The sequence below is a fragment of the Oreochromis niloticus genome, linkage group LG5 (genome assembly GCF_001858045.2).
Source record: "Oreochromis niloticus isolate F11D_XX linkage group LG5, O_niloticus_UMD_NMBU, whole genome shotgun sequence".
Lineage (NCBI taxonomy): Eukaryota > Metazoa > Chordata > Actinopteri > Cichliformes > Cichlidae > Oreochromis > Oreochromis niloticus.
The window spans coordinates 38,873,146-38,882,793 of NC_031970.2; the positions used below are offsets into that span (position 1 = coordinate 38,873,146).

General features: G+C 40.3%; 1 long non-coding RNA gene across 1 annotated transcript; it reads left to right on the plus strand.

Moving 5' to 3' along the window:
- On the plus strand, positions 1–1,948 carry LOC102079693 (uncharacterized). The gene is made up of 2 exons (XR_266212.4): positions 1–271; positions 1,486–1,948. It is a non-coding gene; the product is annotated as an uncharacterized LOC102079693 (long non-coding RNA).
- The last annotated feature ends 7,700 nt before the right edge of the window (positions 1,949–9,648 follow it).

The following is a 9,648-nucleotide window of genomic DNA, read 5'->3' on the forward strand; positions in this document are numbered from 1 at the left end:
TGGCCACACCTAAGGACCTCACACACCTGCAGCTGATCAGGATCGTCGGGGGAGCTACATAGGAGTGTAGCTGAGAGCTCCTCGACACTGGATCATTGAGTTACACTCCAAGTTAGTGTGTGTCAAAGTGTAGTGTCGTGCTGGTCGTGTATGCCCGCGGGAGTTAGTGTATGATGGCTGCCTCTGTTGTTTTCCTGCAGGAGGAGCATGGAGCAGAAAAGGGCAGCATGCACGGGGAGTGCGGAGACATGGGAGCCGAGAGCACAAGCACGTATGTTTGGGTGAAGACACGACACGGGAGTTGAGGGAGCTCACAGGGATTTATTGTGTTCTTGTTATTTACTCCACTGTAAATAAAGCGCACTGTTCATCACAAGAGTCCTGCGTTTGGGTCCTCCACCCCCACGGCTTGCCCTGGCAAACCGTGACAGTATTAGCATTTTGGCCATAATGTTGTATTTTTGAAACTAGAAAGTATATGGATCTGTTATGGCTGCCAGTATCTTCAATTTGGTTAACAATAGGATTTTTTAGTTTAAGTATTAATTTTGTTTAGTTGAAAAAGTGGTGTTGCCAAAAAGTGGTGTAATAATGCTGTACAAATTTAGGGGTCTACCACACTCAGACTGATGGGTTGGTGGACGGCTGAATAAGACTTTAAAGCCCATGATTCGTCAGTTCATTCACAAGGATGAACGCAATTCGGATCACTCAGGAGGTGCTTGAAGTGAATTACTGAAAATCATGGGGGGTGTTGCAATTGATTAAAAAAAACTAAGGGGAAGGTCCAACCCCAGCTAAAAGTGAGATTCAATATGTCCTGGATCTGAGAGCAAAGCTGCACACGTTGGGGAGGTTGTCACGGGAAAATTTGCTCCAGTCCCGGGAACAGCAACAGCGGCTGTACAACAGACGGGCTAGACTCAGGCAATTTTCCCCAGGAAACAAAGTGCTTTTATTACTTTTATTACTCCTTCTTCCAACTTAGTGTTACTCGCCAAGTGGCAAGGACCCTTCCTGGTCACAGGGCGGATGGGTGAAATTGACTATGCGGTGGTACGTTCGGACAGGGCAGGAGCCACACAGATATATCACCTCAACATCCTTAAAGGATGGAGAGAAACTGAAAATGCTTCTCTGGTGAGCCTGGTTAGGGAGAGAGATGAGTTGCCAAATTCCACCATTCCCACCTCCTTCCATTGTGATAACCATCTCACACAGGCCCAGAGGGTAGATGTTGTTGCGTTAAAAACAGCTGTTTGCAGATGTGTTCACCAAAAAGGAGGTGAGGCAGTTCCTGAAGCTGGCTGGGTACTACCGCCGGTTTGTTCCTGGCTTTGCGGAGCTGACCAGCCGCTTGACTGATCTCACCCAAAAAGGGTCCCCCAGATTTGGTCCAGTGGATGGAGCAGTACCCGGCAGCATTTGTGCAAGTGGGACCCGTTGCTCCACACACCTAACTTCTCTCTCCCATTTACTCTGCAGACAGATGCCTTGAACAGAGGGCTGGGGGGCATTTTGTCCCAGCAGGTAAGGGGGTCCACCACCCGATCCTCTACATCAGCTAACAGACCGAGAAGGAAAATACAGCATGATCGAAAAGGAATGCCTGGCTATCCAGTGGGCAGTCAGCTCCCTTCTGTATTACCTCCTGGGACACTCATTCACCCTCTGCTCAGACCATGCGCCGGTGCATGAAGGGTACCAACGCCCTTTAACTTCAAGGTGGTTCATAGGCCGGGGGCGCTACTCTCAAAAACTGTGGATGCAACACAAAGACAGACTAATCAACATATTTGTTCTAGTTCTGCCTTGAGGCAGCTGTTGTTGTAATTTGGTGTAATATAAATAAAACTGAACTGAAATGAATTCTGGGATGTCGGTATCACACCACGAGCCATAGTGTTAGTAAGATGTTCCATGAAAAATGCTCTAGAATGCTCCAGCAGTACACACAGTGAACAGGTCCAGATTAATGACTAGGAGCAGTGGATGAGACAGCAGATACCAGCTACCTCTATTGGGACACCGGTCAAACAACAAAGCAACATCTCTTGTTCAATTACTATCCAAGTGTATGAATTTAAAAAAAATACACCCCATTCAGAATTTTTATGAGTTGGGGGGGGAAACTACCCAAAACCATTCTATATATGATTACTGTGTATATGGCTATTTGGTCTATAGGGCAATGAGATTAGCTGCAGTTTTGTCCATTTCAATGTTCGTCTAATTTTTCAGCTCCAAATACAAAGATCGCACTGGAAAAAGTTCAGCTTAAAGCTACACAATGAGATTTCACTAACCATCAGAATTTCACCATTTATAGGAATTTTTGACCATTCTTCCAGAAGCTCATTTGTGAGGTCAGACAACAACATTGGAAAAGAAGACCTGGCTCGCAGTATCTGCTCTTCTTCAATCCAAAGGTGTTTTATCTAGGTCTTGAAGTCAGGACTCTGTACAGACCAGTCAAGTTCTTCCACACCAAACTAACTCATCCGTGTCTTCATGGACCTTATTTTGTGCACTAGTATGCACTTTGGAACAGAAATTGACCAAAATGTTTTGGTATGCAGGGACAACTAAGAGGCTGAGCTGCTCTACCTGGCATAGCAGATAATAGCAGTTAGGTGGAAAGAATGGAAAGTTGATTCCATATTTTCTTGGTCATATAATTTCAAGTACATTCAGATTAATAAGTGACACCAAGTAATTTCTGTAATAATAATAAGAGGAGAAAGGTGTATAAATTATGCATTACAATTTAAAAAGCACTGAATAAACACAGAAGATAGATGTGTTAATGATAACTTAACACATCTAAGCAAAAATTACTGTGTCAAAATGGAGTTAATAATAATATTGTCTACTCAATGGTAAATATGAATGTAATTCATCTGGTGTCACGACTGTTGAGTAACATGAAAAGCTGAGTTTCCAGTGATTGTCAGTACAGACAGTGAGTTTGACAATATATTTTCTATGCACCATTTTCCCCAAACATCATTTAATATGCATATATTCATAATTTAATTGTGCAGCTCTGTAAACAGGTCATATACTATTTATAAAGTACACACAGACTAACAAAATAAACATACATATAGAAATTCAAATGAAATACAGGTAAGTAAACCTAACACTCCACATAGTCACCTGGATTCCATGTCATATGTGAACAGGTCATAGTGTTAATACTGAAAAGAGAAAAGAATCTGTTGAATTTTCCTTGTACTGAAAAGCCAGGGACCCCATTGACACAACAGAAAGAGCCATGCACCACATCTCATGCAATGGAGGGGCTCTACAAACTGAACCTTGACATTAGGTCATGCCTTTTATTCAGAAACTCTGACCCATCTGTGTAAATATTTAGAAGACGTGGTGACATAATGTGCATGGCGAAGTGATGTACTGAAGCCAGGCTTTTAAAATGAAATCTGAGGAATCATCATAAAGACGCCTGTGCTCACATATCAGTTTTCACATCATATCTTAAAGATTAGTGGTGTGTCACAGTCCCTTTCCCTGGATTTTGAGGCAAAAACTGAAATGATCATCATTGGTTTATGAAGTCCACAATAACATTACAGAACAGATCATTAAAGACTCGAGTAACACTGGTGTTATATTGCACAGTGGATAGGGATGGGTATTGATAAGATTTTCACGATTCCGATTCCATTTTCGATTCTGTTTAACGATTCGATTCTTTATCGATTCTTGTTTTTAAAAAAGGAGAACACTAAGGTCGATTAGCTTAGAACTTTGTTTTATATCTTCTCTTTGAACAAGATAGAAATTTAGGAGTAACATGGCCTTACAAACCCAACAGTGAGATCTTAAGAGATTGTCACGGGTTCAAAATATTGGGGATGGATACAGGAGGAAAACCAAAATAACAACACTGGTCCGGCCGGGTCAAGTCAAACGATGATTTTAATGCACACGTGTGGGAGATGGGACACTGTACGCAGACAGCACCATATCTCTCACCGAAAACCACACAACAATAGTTTTTATGAACATCAGGGTATTGGAACGCCTCCTCATGCGTAAAGTAGGTACAATACAATCAATGTTGACAACTTTTAACACATTAAAAGAACTTCTTCTTCTTCCCGAGGCCAGATCCTTCCCAGTAATCTTCTAACTCTGCTTATCCCCTGGAACAAACAGTCTCTCCTGCAAGCATAATCAAACAGCTACAAGGCCTTGCAAACTATTATTTAAATGTTTGAACTCTCCCCTCTACATGAGTTTAACTGCTGCTTGTGTGTGTGCGTGTGTGCCTCGACCTCAGCATTCACTCTGTCTATAAGGACAGAGGCCAACTCTTCATGTGTGCAATAACCTAACCAAAATCATACATGTAATAGATGTTCTAATCAAATGCCACTACTCAAAGCTTAATAAGAAGAGTATAAATGAATAAAGGATAATGATGAATAACATGATATATGTGTTTTGTAAGCCTGTTCTTTCTATAGCTCAAGATCCTTAGCACAATAGATTGTTCAGTCCTCGCGCTGAACAAAGTTTCCGACCCTCCACTAGTTGACCGAGCCCCCCTCACTGGCAAGCACAAAAATACAATGCATGTGTATACAAAAGGATTATCACTGCACCTGTAATAGAAAATGTTAACCTGGAATCATGACAATACCTGTAATACAAGTTGCAGCATAAGGCTGACAGCCTAAAGAAGTTCTCTAATGAAGTAACAATTAATGATGATACATAAATGAACTAATGAGTAATTATTGCCAATACACACTACTTTAAAGGTTAACAAAAAATATATCTAAATAAAGGATCATAAAATAACATGATGTAAGTGTCTTGTAAGCATGTGCGGCCTTCTACGCTCTACGTCACTTCCCTCAATAGATCAGCCAGACATCCCGCTGACTGTAGCTTTTAACCCTTACTGACATGAGCACAACTCCATAATAAGCACCAAGCGGCAATATGTATAAGGATGATCATAGTTACACCTGCAATGAAAGATTATATGATTATACCAACCCCTGTAAATAGAAGATTAACATGAGGTTATAACAATCACTGTAATACAAACGTTAATGTAATGTCAATAGCTTCAATAAATGCTTTTAATGCAATGCTTATTATATGATTCTGATGTAATGATAAAATAACAGTAAAATATCTCTTCTCAAGATCCACAGCCTACGGCTCTTCAATGGGGTGTCACGGGGTCCCCAGGAAAAAAAATTGTGAATGTAAAACAATAAAATAAATATTCTTCTGTAGCAATAACAAAGTATAACATAAATTATTCTGTAGCAATTACACAAGAATATCCAGTAATGTCCCTGCCTACAATTAAACACATTCACTTACCGAAAATCGGGGCAAATGGGTGCAAGCCTTTGACCACAAACTTAGTCACTGCTCGGTGACATTTGTCTATCCTGGCCTGAAAGGAGACGCTACCGGTAGACTGCAGCGAGAACTGCCAGCATGTGAGCCAGCCAGACTCTGTCTGTCTCTCTCATCATGGTCACCTAAATGCAGCGCACAGTAATGGCAGGTTTTGTAATAAGGCAGATCGCGCTAACATAATATTCACTGTTAGCTGATTATTTACCTGCCGCATTAACGGGAGAGGACGTGCAAACGTTACCGCTGCTGCTGGGTTGAGAGTCCAGAGCGGAATTAAAAACACGACATTCATTTAAGGTTATCGCGTGTTTTGTGAGCAAATGCTTTTGCATATTCGTAGTGTTTCCTCCTTTAAATGAAATATCTACTTTGCAAGTATTGCAAGTTGCCCTGTTGTCATCCGTTCTCGTAAAGTATAACCAAACTTTTTAGCGTTTGAGCTGCCATGTTTCCTGCCAGGTAAATGACGCTCCGCGACGTGGTGACGTCATTCGAGGCGACTGGAATCGATAAGGGAATCGTTTGCAAAAATGGCAAACAATTCCAAAGAATTGAAACAGTGGGAACCGGTTCTCAACAAGAACCGGTTTTCAATACTCATCTCTAACAGTGGATGGACTGGAACTACTGCAGGACTACATGAAGGGAAGGAGCACTGATGAGCAAGCAGATTTCTGCACATCAACATTCATGATGTGCTTTGCATTGACTGTGTGTGGTTAACACTGTCAGTGTCAGTGATGAATCTTGGCAATCAGAAGACAAAGTAAATAATCTTTGTAAAACACTGGTGTAGAATTACGACTTGGAGCTAGGTGCTACAGGTAATCATTAAGAGTCAGAATGGCTGAGTGGTTAAAGGCGCTGTGTTTAGGCCGTAGTCTCCTCTGGAGGTGTGAGTTCAAATCCCACTTCGGACAAGAAATTTCTGCTTCTATGTTAACTCAATTTCCTCCTGTGATTAATGAAGCTTTTCTTTTTCTTTTCATCAATTGTGACTTAGACCTCAGAAAACTCAATTTAAGCATGCAAATGAAAACACATTTGGAAGTGTATTGTAATTTATACAGCCAATGTTCCCTACAATGGGCTTATGCACTATTTTATACTGAATGTAAAGAAAAGATGAGACAGGAACGTCACACAGAGTTTGTGAAGTCTTTGACCTTTTAGTATATATTGAATATGTGAACTTTTTTCTCTTTTTTGGAGCCAGAATTAGTGATTAGGTTGGAGGGTAGAGTCTTACTGCATCCATATAAACTATGAGGTTGCACTGCACAATATGTACTCGGACAGTGTGTAACAGATAGCAAGCCGCATTGTCAGAGAATTCCATTAAAAATGCTCCAAAAGGCACCAACAGCATAAAAAAGGCAGAGAGGTCCAGGTCAGTGAATTGAGAGGCCTAGCTGACTGGTTATATCTTCCCGTGTCAGCACAGAGACCGTCTGTAACTTAGCCATAACTTTAGGATGAGTAATAAAAAGGAAAAAAAAGATATCTCCTCATTTTATAAATTTGTATCTTTTGTGAGGACAAACCAATTGTTTCATAACAATGAGCTTTGACCTTTGTGTGTCACTTTGTTGGGCCAAAAGTGTCTCCATAAGTGTTTACCAAATAAGGAATGTATGCTGATGAATTAATTCTAATCACTGTGTAAATGTTTGCCACACAGTAACAGATTTAAAGCTGCACTCGTCCAATTATTCATGTGTTTGTTCAGCATAAATCACATTAAGTCACAAAAGTTTTAATTAGACCCTGTAGCCGGGTAGCCTTTCTCTCACTAACTAAACATCACCATGGTTTTCCTTTAAAGAGTTAAATGAGATGAGTATGATTTTACTTAAAACAGTTTTCTCTGAAACCACCTGCCCATCACTGACAGTTTACTGAGTCCATGAAATGTATTTAAAATTTTGTTTGTCTTTATTATATAAATATGTTAATTATGAAACCTCCTTTCAGCGAGGGATGATAAATGCATTTAATGCTATCACATTTGTTTAGGTGCAGCACTGTGTTTTTCTTGAATAGTATCAACCTAAAATTAACCTTTGATGTCGACTAGTCAATGTAGATAATCAATGAAATAGAAGAAAGAGAATCTTTAACCCAGCATATAAACTCTTGACAGTCCCAGAGGTACTAGCCCAATTTCTGAATCACTTTTAAAAAAGAAGCTGCCTGCTGAGTTGTTTGGGTTGTACTCATACCATGTAGCAATAACAAGGAGCCGATGTGAAGATCTGCACACATCAGAAAATTCAACTTGGGAAGGGCAGGAGTAGGATACTCGCAAAACAGAAGCTGCTCCAATGAAATAATTAAGGCCGCATTAATTAAAATTCTCATACTACCACTCCACCAAATGCTTTTGTGTGACATAAAAATAGTGTCTCATAATAAAGACGAAACAGAATTATCCCTCAGTTCTGTAGTTAACTGTATTGTTTGTGTTTTCCAGCTCACTGTTTTGATTTCATGGTCAGGCGGAAACTTTAACAATTTTAAAATATGTTTGTACTGTTAGGTCATCACCCAGTCATAGAAAAGAGCTGAAGTTGAGGGTGAAACCGAGTGCCAAAAAGAATGAAAAGTATCTATTGCAGCTACTGTTTGCACTTTTCATACTGTATTTTTTTTTCCTGGTTCTCCCATTCCCAGCAAACTCCACTATGTCTGCCATCCCTCTTCTGGTTAATCAATCAGCGTTTGACAAACACGTCATCCACGTCAAGTAAAATGCAGTTCGAATTTTGGAGAACTGCAGTGGAGCACTTTTACTCATTGGTTAAAGATCCTTATCCTTACACTGATACACAGAATCTCAGAATTATAAATTAAGCATTGTAATTTTTGTTTTTTCCTGCTGAAGTAGACACTGCTTTTGACACCAAGGATCTGTACATTCTTTTCTACATAAGGCTGAACAGATGCATTTGTGTTAAGTATATCATTTTTTAACTCTTGGTAATGCAATAATATTTGTGAGATGTATTTGGTTTTACAACAACAGCTAGGCAAGTTAGATAAGCTAAGTAGAACTAAGTACTAGCTTGTTTGTGTTGCCCACTTATTCATGCATTTATTCCAACTGCAGTGGCAGCAGACTAATCACTGTAGTCCAGAAATCTTTTCACTCACAACCTCCAGCTCCATCCTAAGGGATCCTCAGGTAAGATGAAATATGCAGTATGATGCCTGCAGCTTTTTCAGTGTCTCCTGCTAATCAGTCTGGAATACGTCCACAGGGACACATCTGAGTGACATCTTGATCAGGTGCCTGAACCACATCAGCAAGAGCAGCTATTTAGACTTCCTCTGACATACTGTCAGAAGAACCTAAACAATCGGATTCTGCTTGCACCATAAAACCCCTCTTAGCTACAGCATGTAGCACTTTTAAACTGTAAACTGCCAAAAATATTTAGATACCACAAAAATGAAGCAAATAAAATCTGGTTATAATGTTTTCACTAATCAGTGGTTTGTCAGCAAGACAGTGGCTAGCACTGTTTCCAGAAAATAAAATACGTTGTTGTACCTTTAGAGTTACAATGTTTTGATGCTAGGAAGCAACCCCCATAACATTATGAACAATTTGTCCTCAAAGCTAATGTGTTAGAAGCTGGAAAAACTGGTGATTTGAGCAAACGGATCAGAGCATTTCCAAAAGTGCAGCTCTTGTGACGTGTTCCAAGTATGCAGTGGTCAATATCTATCAAAAGTGGTCCAAGGAACAGGGTCATGGGCAGCCAAATGATGCACATGGGGAGCGAAGGCTGGCTCATGTGGTCTGATCCAACCAACCAGCTGTAGCTCAAATGTCTAAAAAAGGTTAGTGGTGGTTCTCGTAGAAAGATATCAGAATCCACAGTCAGCCACAATTTGTTGCACCCATAAGGTGCTGCAAAGTTAGAGACTAATCAGATCCCATGCTGACCCCGGTCCACCCTCAAAAGCACTAACGATGGGCATTTTTACATTAGAACTGGGCCACGAACCAGTAGAAGAAGGTGACCTGGTCTGATGAATGTTTTCTTACCCGGGAAACGCCAAAATGCACTATGGGATGAATGCAAGTCAGCAAAGGTACAATGTTCTCCTGGGAAACCTTGCGTCCTGCCATGTATACCCTTTAATAGAAACATTATTCCATGTAACCTTGTTTTGGGAAATCAGTTTTACTTCTTTTTTATTTTTTATTTCTTTTTTATTCCTCGGGCCTCC